The following is a 13,478-nucleotide window of genomic DNA, read 5'->3' as shown; positions in this document are numbered from 1 at the left end:
ATACATTGGAAGGTGCTGTGTTTGAAATGGTCAGGTTTGTCGGCAATTACTTCTGAGATGAAGGTCAAAGTCATTGACAGTGAAAGACAAGTTCACAGTGATACAGATTTCCAGATGTCACATCATTTCTCAGTTAAAGGGGAGTAATAAATGATAATATATCTGCATTGTGTTACCCATAAGCTCAAATTTATTAATTTATTTAGGCTTGATCATTCTCATATAGAATCTCTTACTATGCAGAATATAACATTTGTTTTCAATGCCTGTATTTTTTGCCTGTGTGACTTCCCACTAGTTCTATATTGTTCCAAATTGTTATATACTCACACACACTATCCATTGAGGTACAACTTTTATTTGACTACAAAGAACCTTCTCTGATCATTATATCAGTTTCCACAAAAAGTCTTGTTATTGCTACTTTTTGCTCTACTAGATGTATTTATTTTATTTTTCCAATTTATTAATATTTCCATTAGCATATTACCATGAAATCACCCAAATTAAATCACCAGAGTATCGAGGAGAGAATATTTACTTTTCATAGATGCATAAACAAAACTAAAACATGGAAAAAAAACTTCACCTGTCCTGTCAAAAAACATTAATCATTTAATAAAATAAATGTACAGTCATGTTTAGCATAGGCATTAATTCCTCTCTTTAAGACTTAGTGAGGCCACAACATCTGCCCTAACACCTGGAGTAACAGGGACCAGCAGGATCCAGGCACACAGGAACCCCCCACCTGGCCAATGGCACAGGTTCCTTCTGGTCTGAGCTAGTGCCCTGAGCAGACCTTAGGCACTAGCTCCATACTCAGTTCTACAATACCCAGAGGAAGCTTGACTCTTAGGTGCTCTAAGGCCCAGGATCATAGGATCAAAGATGCTCTAACATGCCTAGGATTGCAGAATGTCAGGATCTTGGTCATAACAGGATTTCAGGATCCAAGAGGCAGCTTGACTCCTAGAAACTCTAACATGCCTAGGATCTCAGGATCCCAGGATCACAGAATCACAGAATCACAGGATCACAGAGACAGCTGGACTCTGAGGTGTTCTGACACAACCAGGATCACTGGAGGGACAGGCTCCAGTCAGATATAGTGAGGGCAGTTAGCAGTAGAGATAACCAGATAGCAAGAGACAAACAACAGAAACCAAGGTTACTTGGTACCCTCCCAATATGTTGTCATTTACTTCTTTCTAAAATCATTGTCTATCTTTCTCAACTAAAATAGAACTTCCAATAGGGGATGAACAGTGTTTGCCTTGTTCACCCTTATATCCTCACCACCTCACAGATCTTGGAACATTAAAATTTTGTTGAATATAAATTTGTTGAATATAAAGACACACAAAAATAATATGATGCTGTAACAGTTCTAAGACTTATCTGAATCCTTATATATATCTTATAAATTCACATTTGATGAATCAGGTTGTTTGTAAACAGATAAGAACTTCTGCAAGTAAACACAGATAACAGGACTCTGCACTAAATATATAAAAATATATGTATCAATGTGTTAATATCTACCAATACCTGTCTCTATTTTAATTTATGCACTTGTTTGTCAACTTCACTAGAACATACATTCTATATGGGCATGGACTATCTAAGTTATCTATTGCTGTGTAATAAAGAAGTAAAGTGATTTAGTAAATTAAAACAAAAGACGTGGAGAAAAACTCTATATGTTTGCTAAATCAGTGTGAGGAAAATTAGAGGTGTCATTTCCCTCTGTACTGAAAATACTATCAAGAAAATAATAAGGATAGACAAAATTTGGAATATCCATCCCAAAGGTGATAATTTTTTTTTAAAGAGTAGAAAGTAAAGTTGTGAAGGTGATAATAGGCAAGCACTTACATCTGGAGTACAAGAGTCACTTCTGATGCTCTGTAGCTTAGCCGGGGAGTGATGGTGGATAACAATCAAGTATGTTTTTCAAGACACAAGAAAGGATTTGAATACACCTGACAGACACCGGATTTGAATACACCTAACAGACACAAAGTAATGATCACCGTCTGCAGTGATGGATACGCCAGACATCCTTACCGCAGCATCATACACTGATTGAAATATTCACTGTACCTAGCGAATATCCACAATGGCTATGTTGCAGATAAAATAAGAATGATTTCCTTTTAAAAAACAAAGTTGTGTTTATCCTGAGATCCTGGGACTCAGATCTATCTCTAAAAAGAATTCTGGTGTAACTCACAGAGAACTGTGCCTTCTTGGTCCTGGGAGCAAGGAAGGGACACACAAGTGGGAACTCATTAAATACCCATACATGGGGTGACATGGCGGAGCTCATTAAATACCCATACATGGGATGACGTGGCCGCTGGGCTCCGAGCTTTGAAAGGGAACAGAAACATTTCCTGGACTAAGTTGGAAAAAGTTTGCATGTAACCTTGTGACCTTCTCTCCACGTTCAGTTCATCATGATTGTCTTTCATGTCTTTGGTGTGTGTGGACGTTCAGCTTTAGATGCCCTAAAGTCACTCCTTTTAGAATGGCTTGAGATATCATCTAATTTGACTGGCTTTCCTGGGGCAGGATAGTAATTAAACTCTCAGAGAAATGAGAATATAAGCTTTGTTTTAAAAAAAAATCTCTCAGAAAAGAATAGTTTATAAGGACTGATGGTGGTCTCACTTAAAGACCTATGAAGTTCTGAGAGGAATGAGACACAGGTGGGAAACAGCTAATGGGTAAGTTCTCCCCACCAAGTTCTCACTCACCACTCAGGAAGAGTCCCTGGCTGTATCTATCCCTTCCTCAGCTGATGGAATGATCCTCTCAGCTGTAGAGTCAGAAGACAAGCTCCAGACATAACATCTAACATTTACTCTTTCTGCATCCACAGCACCCACCCCCTCCTAAAGTATAAAAATTCCCAGTGCTACCCCATGGTCTATGGTTGACTCTGTCAGACTATTCCGGTGTTTTCTAGCACAGCTAGACCAACATGAGTGACTCTTATAGAAAGCTGAAGGAAAACCGAGCCAGGGTGTGGTCAAAGGATGGTTTCCCCACAGTCTTTCTCTTTCTTTACTAGCAACAAAAGATAAAAAACAAAACAAACAAACAAAAAAAAACCCCAAAAGGTCTAGCCTCTGCTCAAAGCAGCCAATGACGTGCAGGGAGAGGCTCATGAATGAGTGGTGACTAGCCAATGAGGGTTGGGAGTAGGGTGTCCAAATAAGTTTGGTAAAAAAGAATATGCTTTCATTCACTTTAGACCTTGGAATTCTAGAGAATGGAAAGATCTACACACAGAACTTTAGATAATAAACATGATACCTAAATTTGGAGGGAAGATAATTTCCTTAGCATAGAAAATCATCAAAGGAATCATTACATGAACACAAGCACTATCATGTAAAAGACAAGAAAAGACCAAAGTGAATTTAATAGAAAATGCTCAATGCATTTGTTACATCAGGGGGTCATATATACAATAATGTTATGACCCAAAATCTATGTGCAACGAATCACAAATAGAATTATCCACGGACAGCATGTGCATTTGCTTTTTGCCCTGTGACAAATGCAGAGATCAACTTGAATGAAAAAAGCCTTGTAGGTGCTCCTGGCTTCAGAGCCTTCAGTCCATGGTCACTTAACACCATTACTTGGCTCAGAGGAGATGGTCCTAATGGTGGGGAATGCATGGCCAAGGAACTGCTTCCCTCATGCTGGCTGGGAAGTGGGATGGGATATTTAGATACAAACTAGAACAGGAATCTAATTCATAACAGGGTGTGGGAAAAGCCGGTCACTGACTTGTCATCAAACCAGAGAAATAAAAACAACATAGCAGTTTTCTATTTACATATTTGACTAAGGAATTTACCCATTACACAGCTCTACTCAGTCCCAAAGTCCAGTGAAACGAATACATCCATTTTATTTTAAAGTTAAAAGACACTTTTTTTTATTTTTTATTTTTTATTTTTTTATTCGATATATTTTTTTATCTACATTTCAAATGATTTCCCCTTTTCTAGCCCCCCACTCCCCAAAAGTCCCATAAGCCCCCTTCTCTCCCCCTGTCTTCCCACCCACCCCTTCCCACTTCCCCGTTCTGGTTTTGCCGAATACTGCTTCACTGAGTCTTTCCAGAACCAGGGGCCACTCCTCCTTTCTTCTTGTACCTCATTTGATGTGTGGATTATGTTTGGGGTATTGCAGTTTTCTAGGTTAATATCCACTTATTAGTGAGTGCATACCATGAGTCTTCTTTTGAGTCTGGGTTACCTCACTTAGTATGATGTTCTCTAGCTCCATCCATTTGCCTAAGAATTTCATGAATTCATTGTTTCTAATGTGTTGAGGGATACCTGGGTTCTTTCCAGCATCTGGCAATTATAAATAGGGCTGCTATGAACATAGTAGAGCATGTATCCTTATTATATGGTGGGGAATCCTCTGGGTATATGCCCAGAAGTGGTATAGCAGGATCTTCTGGAAGTGAGGTGCCCAGTTTTCTGAGGAACCGCCAGACTGATTTCCAGAGTGGTTGTACCAATTTGCAACCCCACCAGCAGTGGAGGAGTGTTCCTTTTTCTCCACACCCTCTCCAACACCTGCTGTCTCCTGAATTTTTAATCTTAGCCATTCTGACTGGTGTAAGATGAAATCTTAGGGTTGTTTTGATTTGCATTTCCCTAATGACTAATGAAGTTGAGCATTTTTTAAGATGCTTCTCTGCCAACCGAAGTTCTTCAGGTGAGAATTCTTTATTTAACTCTGTACCCCATTTTTTAATAGGGTTGTTTGGTTTTCTGGAGTCTATCTTCTTGAGTTCTTTATATATATTGGATATTAGCCCTCTATCTGATGTAGGATTGGTGAAGATCTTTTCCCAATTTGTTGGTTGCCGATTTGTCCTTTTGATGGTGTCCTTTGCCGTACAGAAACTTTGTTATTTTATGAGGTCCCATTTGTCAATTCTTGATCTTAGAGCATACGCTATTGGTGTTCTGTTCAGAAACTTTCTCCCTGTACCGATGTCCTCAAGGGTCTTCCCCAGTTTCTTTTCTATTAGCTTCAGAGTGTCTGGCTTTATGCGGAGGTCCTTGATCCACTTGGATTTGAGCTTAGTACAAGGAGACAAGGATGGATCAATTCGCATTCTTCTGCATGCTGACCTCCAGTAAGACACTTTTATTAGGATTTAAAAAGAAAAGCCGCAGAGTGACAAGCTATAAACCTGTGCAGCTGCTCAGAGTAGAGGGAGGGAAAGAAGAACGCGGCTGAGTTAAGCCGGGGTGGAAGTCAGCCACAACTGCAGAGCAGACGCTTGGCAGGAAGAGGAGCTTCAGAGAGATAGGAAGGAAGCTCAGAGAGCCAGAGAGGGCATAGCTGGGCTCTAGCAGCGCCCAAGGGAAAGAGAAAAGTGAAAAAAAAAGCAAAAGACCCAAGTTACACCTTTCCTGAGTCATGACTAGAAGCTCAGGCTCTGTAGCAACTGCTCTAGGGGGTGGGGATTCTGGGAACTAAATGTAAGTTATCTCACTAAGGGGATAATTAGCATTCTTATCTTTTTAGCGTGGCCTAGGGTGAACTTGCCTTCCCTAAGATCAGTTCCTTAACCCATTGATTGACTTGCCCAACTGGAATGTTAGGTCTATTCCCAGAACCTGGACTATACTGTTTGGACTTTGGACTTCCACCAGTGAGAATTAGTTAGCTGATAAGTTAGCCAGCTGTGGTATTTTGCTATAGTTACTCAGTTCACAAAATGAACTGACACATGTACTAATTTTGCTCAAGAGATCTTCACAACTTCATCACTTTTTAAAGGACACCTCTGAATGTCTGTTCTAGTTTGCTTTTCTATTGTTGGATAAAATACTAACCTAGCCATACACCTTTAATGCCAACACTCAGGGGGCAGAGTCAGGTAGATCTCTGTGAATTCCAGGTCAGCCAGAATTACATAAAATAACTAATCTGAACAAAAAAGAAAGGAAGAAAAAAACAAAGGAAGGAAAGAAGGAAGGAAGGAAGGAAAGAAGGAAGGAAGGAAGGAAGGAAGGAAGGAAGGAAGGAAAGAACTTTAGACAGGCTCAGAAACAGGGACCAGAAGAGAAACACTGCTTACTGGCTTGATCCCTCTGGTTTGCTCTGTCTGTTTTCTTATTCGGCCTTAGTAAATCTATCTGCCCAGAGATGGTACTGCCTACAGAGGATTGGGCTGCCTTTCAACTGTTAGAAGAACAATGCCCCACAAACATCCATGAACCAATCTGATAAGAGGTAGTTCCTCAGTTGAGGTTCTTTCTTCCCCTGTGTGTCAAGTTGACAATTGAAGTTAACAAGGACAATAGTTACAATAATTATGATTAGTTTTCAACATGTGACTTGTGGCATACACATTCAGACCACGGTGTGTCACCAAACACAAAAATTATTTGAGGGAAAATATAATAGAAGGGAAGGAATCTAGGATGGTAGTGATAGCTGAGCCAATCTGGGATCATTTCTTCAAAAAAATTTTAGTGTAAAGCATATAAACATAAAAATCAAATTGATGTAGTTAATTCCTTAGACGATGGGACTTGGGAAATGTTTTTCCATCCAGTGGTAGTGTTTTGGACTGAAAGGGACCATCCACATTTGGTTGAAAGTGTCAAGGGATCTTAATCCATATCTTTGGTCCATTCCAGTTTTAGATTCTATTGCTTCATATGAGTCAAAAGATATCTTTATTGAGTTTCCTTGTATGTTACCCAAAAAGCTGTCAATTTTGTGTTTTCAAACAGTGTTGTATGTATCCTAACAGTTCTAAGAAAGGCCAAAAGTGGAAGAAAGTTTTACAGGGTTTAAAACCATCCTGTGTGGCTAGCTGTGATGGGATACACATTTAATCATAGCACTAAAGAGGCAGATTTCTGTGAGTTTGAGGCCAATCTGGTCTACTCAGACCAGTGCGTCTCAACTGGCCTAATGCTGAGACCCTTTAATACAGTTCCTGGAGTTGTGGTAATCCCAAACCATAAAATTACTTTTGTCTGCAATATCATAATTAGCATTTGCTACTGTTATAAATCATAATGTAAATATCTGTGTTTTCTGATTGTGTTAGGCAACCCCTGTGAAAGAGTTATGGGTCAATCGCCAAAAGGATTTTGACCCACAGGTTGAGAACCACTGACCTAAACAGTTCCAATCTAACAATGGCTCCTTAGAAAGACCCTGTCTTAAATAAAACAAAACAAACAAGAAAACCCAAACAAATAAATGAACAACATGATAACATTCTGTGAGTGAGCTAAGTTCTTTCTGCAGGCTTGAGAGGAGAGGTCATTCCTCTGGCTTTTCAGACATTTTTCCCAGCATCCCTTTGTCCCTGGTCTCTTCTTCCACCTTCTAGCCAGTTGATCACCCCAGCCCCACTCTTGGCTTCCTCTGTTTCCAAGGATCTCATGTCTTTTCTTCTGCCTGGGGTCAAATCTCCTCCTTTAAAGACACATGTGATCACACTTAGGGGTCATTTGGGTAATCCAAGATAATGCCCATCTCTAGACCCTAAATCATATGTGTTTGTTTTCCATGAAGTAAGAGTCACAGGTTCTAGGCAGAGTCTCATCACCCTGTTCTTCTCTGCTGTTTTATTGTGAATGTGATGTGACCAGCTGCTTAAACACTTTCTCCCTTAAGCTGTTTCTGTCAGGACATTTTATTATAGCAATGGGAAAATAAACTAAGACATTTGTCTCCTTGCTGGGAAAAGGAAGCTAATCTAGAAAATTCTAGATATGTTGGAATTACCCAGAATTCCCTCCAATTTCTTTACTTTGCCTTGCATGTTATCATTTTACCATCCTTCCCACTTGTTGTGAATATGGGATGCTCTGTCTTCCAGAATTTGGAGCATAAGGGAAGGAGGGGGATTCTGGTTAGCACCCGTGTGCACATGCTTGCCCATGCCTCTTCCTATGCTATGGAACAGACCATCAACTGTAATACCCCTTGATCTCTCCTAGGGCTTTCTGTGGGAAGACCATCTTCATCATACTGAGTGGAGAATTTAGTAAAAGAGGCATTAGCTACAAATACATCATATACTGCAACTCAGGAATGAGTTTGATAATCAGAAAACAACACAAACTTAATTTTCTATTTTATCAGTACTAACAGAACTTTTATCACATTGACTTAAGGGGAGTCTAGTAAGCTCACTAAGTAAAAAAAAAAAAATACTTGTTATATTTTGTGGTTGAAAAACAGAACCAGGTTTCTCCTACATTCTACCTCTGATCTCAGTCCTTGACATTGGATCTTCCAGACTACATTTGAAGTGGAATGATTCATCCCAGGAGCTTATAGAGGGAGACTAGGAAACCAGGTGTTGCCTGTATCCCGAAACCATTTGAGAAGTCAGGAAAAATACTTGTGTAAGGAGCTCCTAGGAAAGGAAATCTCACATTTCTTTGGCTTCAAGGATCTGACTTCTGATTCACTGTTATCTGTTTGCAGAATAAACATCTATTTACTGTCTTTCAGAATTCGTCCAGTTCTGTGTCGAGTGTGATTTCTAAAGCCTGGGAGGGACTACTCAGATGGAAGGGAAGGACCCAGTATATTACTCTGCTCTTCATCCTTGGGTTTAGCATAATAGAAGCTTGTACACTTGAGCTAAAAATAGTCTTGCTTTTTTACTTAATGTGCACAGCCTCAAAATAGCTTGGCAGAACTCCCCATCAGAATCCATGTGAGGAGAGACGGCAGCTCCAATCTCACTGTGAGTTGATTGCTCCTGCCACTCAATCACCAACATCTACTCAGGTCTCAGGAGAGCTGGCTGAAATCCCACTTTAACTTTTTTGTGGGGGGGGGAGGGGAGGGAGTAGGGCTTTCCTTTGTAATGAGTCTGAAACTCATACATATTTCAAGTGATAATGTTCAGCATCTCTGTATGGGTAATTCTTAAAAGCCTCCCACCAACCCCATCCCCCAGAATTGTGACTGTTATTTCCTTCTATGCATTCTGCACACTGGGACCTATTCACACATGAGACTCACTTTTTCATGTCAATGAACATTTTGACACATGTATATCCAGTGCTTTGTTTGACTCCAGCAAGCAGCTGTTGTTTTAATTAGCAGTGATGACTGACAGGTGATCAAGCTTCACCCAAGTGGCTTTTCTTGAAGTTGTTGCTTATAGGTAAAGTGGAGACTTGGACCTTTCTGGTGGGCAGCTCAGTAGCAGCCGAGGTGACAGGTCTGGAAGCCAAGGCATAACAGTTAATCATCTTGGAAACAACCCAGGTGGTGAAGCCAGTGGGGAAAGGTCCAGGGAAAAATGACCTGCTATAGCTAACTTCAATATGGGGAAGACACCCTCTTGCCCTTCAAGATCATTTCATATGCAGTGTGACCTGGTAAGAAACTGATAGCCAAGGGTAAGAACTGATTATAGAAGAGTTCAGCACCTCTTGTATATTACACTGAGTAAATAGGGCTCATCATTTCCAGGTATGGTGAGGCACATTTTTAGCCTACCCCTAGACCCCAAGAAAGCACCAGACCCTCAGTCACTGCCATTGCTACCTATGCTTGACTTGAATGGCTACAAAATGCCAGCCAGCAAGACATTTCCTCTTTTCATTTTGGTAACAGGTAAGATCTATCATCCACTTTTGTGTTTTAATCTGTTTTCTGTTGTAGAAGTTTATTTATCTAATGATCTGGAGAAAAGAGATCTGGCAGTAGCTCAACATCTAGTAAGGAACCACTGCTGGGTCATGGCATAGCAGAGAAGACAGAGTATGTCTTCCAGGAAGAGATGTTGTAATTATCCTCGTAATCCATCTATCTATCCATCAGGGCTGAATCCATGCACTAGTGCAGAACTCTCCTGGCCCAGTCTTCTCCCAAAGGCCCTGTCTGCTTCCATCTCAACATCATCAGCATGAATCTGGAAAGGTGTTGGGGTAAATAATTAACAAAGAGTACTACCCCACCACGCATGCCTCTGCACCAAGTCCCGGTGGGTCTCGCTCAGGTCAGCTCTCACTGTCACCGCCAAGCCAATCTTTCCCAGCTGCATTTCCTTTCCACCATAGACTCTGTAAACAGTGGGAGTCCCATGCTTTTGCCCAGCATCCACTCCTTCCAAGTATCAGGTGAAGCATGACTCTTAAACTTGAATAGTTAACCAAATATATTTATGTATATAAAACTCCCAATTACATAATGCCAATTTACAGTGATAAAGTCTTATCCCAATATTTCTAACCTCTCCAAAACACCAGAAATCCGTCTGAAGCCATCTGGATATCCGTGTCTCCCTTCCCCTCCTCTGGACTCGTCCACTAAGCCTATTTCTCCGCCTCTCTCTCCGCCCCTCACTTCTCTTAGCTCCTTCTCCCCTCCAATCACTGGCCTCTCACTGCCTCGATGTAAATGAATAGGAAATATCTTGCAACAGAAAGGAACTAACAAACTATAGCAGCCTACTGTTTGACTCAATGTCTTGCTATCTGGTGGATAGAAAGTTATATAGATCAGGAAAATTTGGATTATAGAAGCATGAGTGTTCTTTATAAAAAGCTCCAGTAAGCAGTTTCCCCGATGACGTCAGTGACCCACATCCTCCAGGATCAAGGCCCCTTACTTGAGATCCTTCTCCTGATCAGGAGTTGTAACTTGTATCTGCAAACAGAATACGGGAAAGGTAAGTTATAGAAAATGTTTGCTTTAGTCTGAAATCATTTAACTTACCCATGTAAAGGAACACTTAAGAGGAACACAGAGGAACACTTGCATGAGAGGCTTTTCCAGAGAAGATGCAACCCCCACCCGGCCATGACAGACAAAGTATGAATAACACCAAAATACAATTTGGTGAACCAGTGTGGCTTATTTGAGGTTACTTACAGGAGTATGTGTGAGGGGCTACTTACAAAAGCATAAATGACTCAAAGACAGCTGTCACCAAAGCCCACCTCAGCATGCGTGACAGCTCACAAAGGCTGGGAAGCTGAAGAACGTCGCTCAGCCTGCAGGTGGCTTGGCAGGCTGGAGAGTGGCCTTTCCTAGTGGCTCAGCTCATTTTTGCCTCTTCCTGGCATCTGGCCTTTTCAGAGAGTCTCTGAAGCTTGCCTTGTTTGAGAGTGGCCTCAGAGGTCTTTAGTGTTTATTCTTGGAGAGGGAGAGGCCTAGTGAATCTGGTTAGTTGCAGGAACTTCCTAAAATTATCGACTTGTTGGTTTCCTGTCTCAGCTTTTCTAGCGCATGAAATGTTTCAACATGATTGGAATCAGTTAAACAATAGTAATCTGTAACAAACAGCTAATCATCAGTCCACCAGCCCAAGTGAGCCCCAGTCCTGCAAACAAGTTCATGCTAATCACAGAGCTGGTCTCAAAAACCTATGAGGTTCTTTGGTCATTCCCTTTACCGTGGATCCATGAACACAGATATACACTCATGGAGATCTGTGTCCAGAGGCCCCTGCGAGACTGTGCTTGGCATTAAGGTCATGCATGTATCTTGCTTTCAGAACGAAATTCTGGGGTCATTTATTACATAGCAATTTGTGCAAATGTGAGGGTATAATATTATGATCAGGAATATAGAAAATTTAAAGTGTATGAAATAAGGATTCTTCAGAATATTTTTATCTTGCAGATACTTTCATATAGCACCAGAAAAGACTAAAATATTATTTTGGCAATAATTCTAAATGTTTACTTCACTAAAAACATTTCGGTGGATGTTCTAATTAGCTTTAACTTTCAACTAAACACAATAAAGATTTTGGAGAAGAGATTTCCATTTAATGGAAATGTATTTTCACTATGCCTTTCAGGATGGTCCTGAACTTGCTTCATGATTCACAGTGACCTCAAACTCCCAATCCTCCTGTCTCAGATTCTTCGGTGCTGAGACTACAAGTATATACCACTGTACATAGACTAACTAAAAAACTTGATACAAAAAGAGGAAAACACGTTTTATTTGACAATATCATAATGAACATCGAGCTTTAGCGGATGACTGCTAAATACCTTAGTTTTAATTACCACCGGGAAGGAGATACTTTCCAAACAATATGAAATATGTTTGAACAATATGAAATATTGAACAATATGAAATATAAGAGCCATTACCTTTTAACAATCAGATAGGGTAATGTGCAGTGTGTGGCCAGAGCATGTGATGTTTTGACACAGTCTGGCTTCCTTGGCTTTGCATGCTGACAGCAGACCTTCTGTTGCTTAGCTGACATTTCAGTGGTAGCTTTAATCCGAGTCACACCGGAAACTTACATTGCCAAGCTTAGTTCTTCAAAACTGTCTCTAAGACATGAAAACAGTGTAGCCTTGCTGAATTTGTGAGTTTTTCTAAAAATTATTCTACCACACAATAATAATTTCATCTTGTCTAAAGTAGCAATGTGGATTGTGACCTCAGTGTAACCACCTTCACTTTTGAAAGTACAGTCTGCAATTCACATTTTCTGTGAACGGCTGAAGTCTCACAATATGAAGAAGGCTCTTATAAAGTTAGTTTGCATGACATCATCTGACACTTTAAAAACAATTTTGGTTTTTGTTTTTGGTATGGTAGCTCTTGGTTATCATGCAAATGTGTTGCTTGTGCACATGCTGGCTATCAACTTTATGGGAATGGTGGTTATGTCTTTTTTTTAAAAGACCACATCTGTCATTCACTGTATAGACAGTGTTCCATTTCAGGACAATGGTTTGTGATGTTGTATTCCAAACACTGAATTTTCCTGCTTCTAATAGGTCTATGGTGAGTACTTTGTACAGTGATGCACATCTTATATTCCCCTAGGACTTATATAAAGGCAGAAGTAGGGTGTGGTGGGGCTGTAATCCTAACACTTGGGGGCCCAAGGCAGTTAAAGGTTAAACTGGATTCATAGAAGCTCTGTCAAGCTGGGTGGTGGTAGTACACGCCTTTAATCCCAGCATTTGGGAGGCAGGGGCAGGTGGATTTCTGAGTTCAAGGCCAGCCTTGTCTACAGAGTGAGTTCCAGGGCAGCCAGGACTACACAGAGAAACCCTGTCTCAAAAAAAAGAAAGAAAGAAAGAAAGAAAGAAAGAAAGAAAGAAAGAAAGAAAGAAAGAAAGAAAGAAAGAAAAGAAAAAAGGAAACTGTCAAAAGAGAGGAGGGGGAGAAGAAATAAGAAATAATAACAAACAAAAATAAGCAGTCCCTAGATCCTTTTCTGTTTAAAATATGAACATTTGACTAATCTCAAGGTTCATAGCTTGGATCTGGGTCTTTAAAGTCTACTATAGTTCATGTCCCTGTTCAGTAGAAAACACTGTACAGTGAGTGTCCTCTCATTTTATTTGTAATACCAATGACACGACATCCAATACATTTTCCCAGTATTAAATACCAACATCTCACCTGGTTTGTGAGCTACAAAGAGAACTTCAATGATTCCATGCATTTTGTGTGTG

General features: G+C 40.3%; 1 protein-coding gene across 2 annotated transcripts in view; it reads left to right on the top strand.

Annotated features, from left to right (window-relative positions):
* Positions 1–13,478, top strand: part of LOC127687712 (myoferlin-like) — a 315,382-nt gene that overhangs the window by 188,496 nt on the left and 113,408 nt on the right. The gene's annotated exons all lie outside the window — the stretch shown is intronic.

Source organism: Apodemus sylvaticus, chromosome 6 (genome assembly GCF_947179515.1).
Source record: "Apodemus sylvaticus chromosome 6, mApoSyl1.1, whole genome shotgun sequence".
In the NCBI taxonomy this organism is placed as follows: Eukaryota; Metazoa; Chordata; class Mammalia; order Rodentia; family Muridae; genus Apodemus; species Apodemus sylvaticus.
Note: the sequence above shows the minus strand (reverse complement) of the source record. Positions and strands in the feature narration are given on the sequence as shown.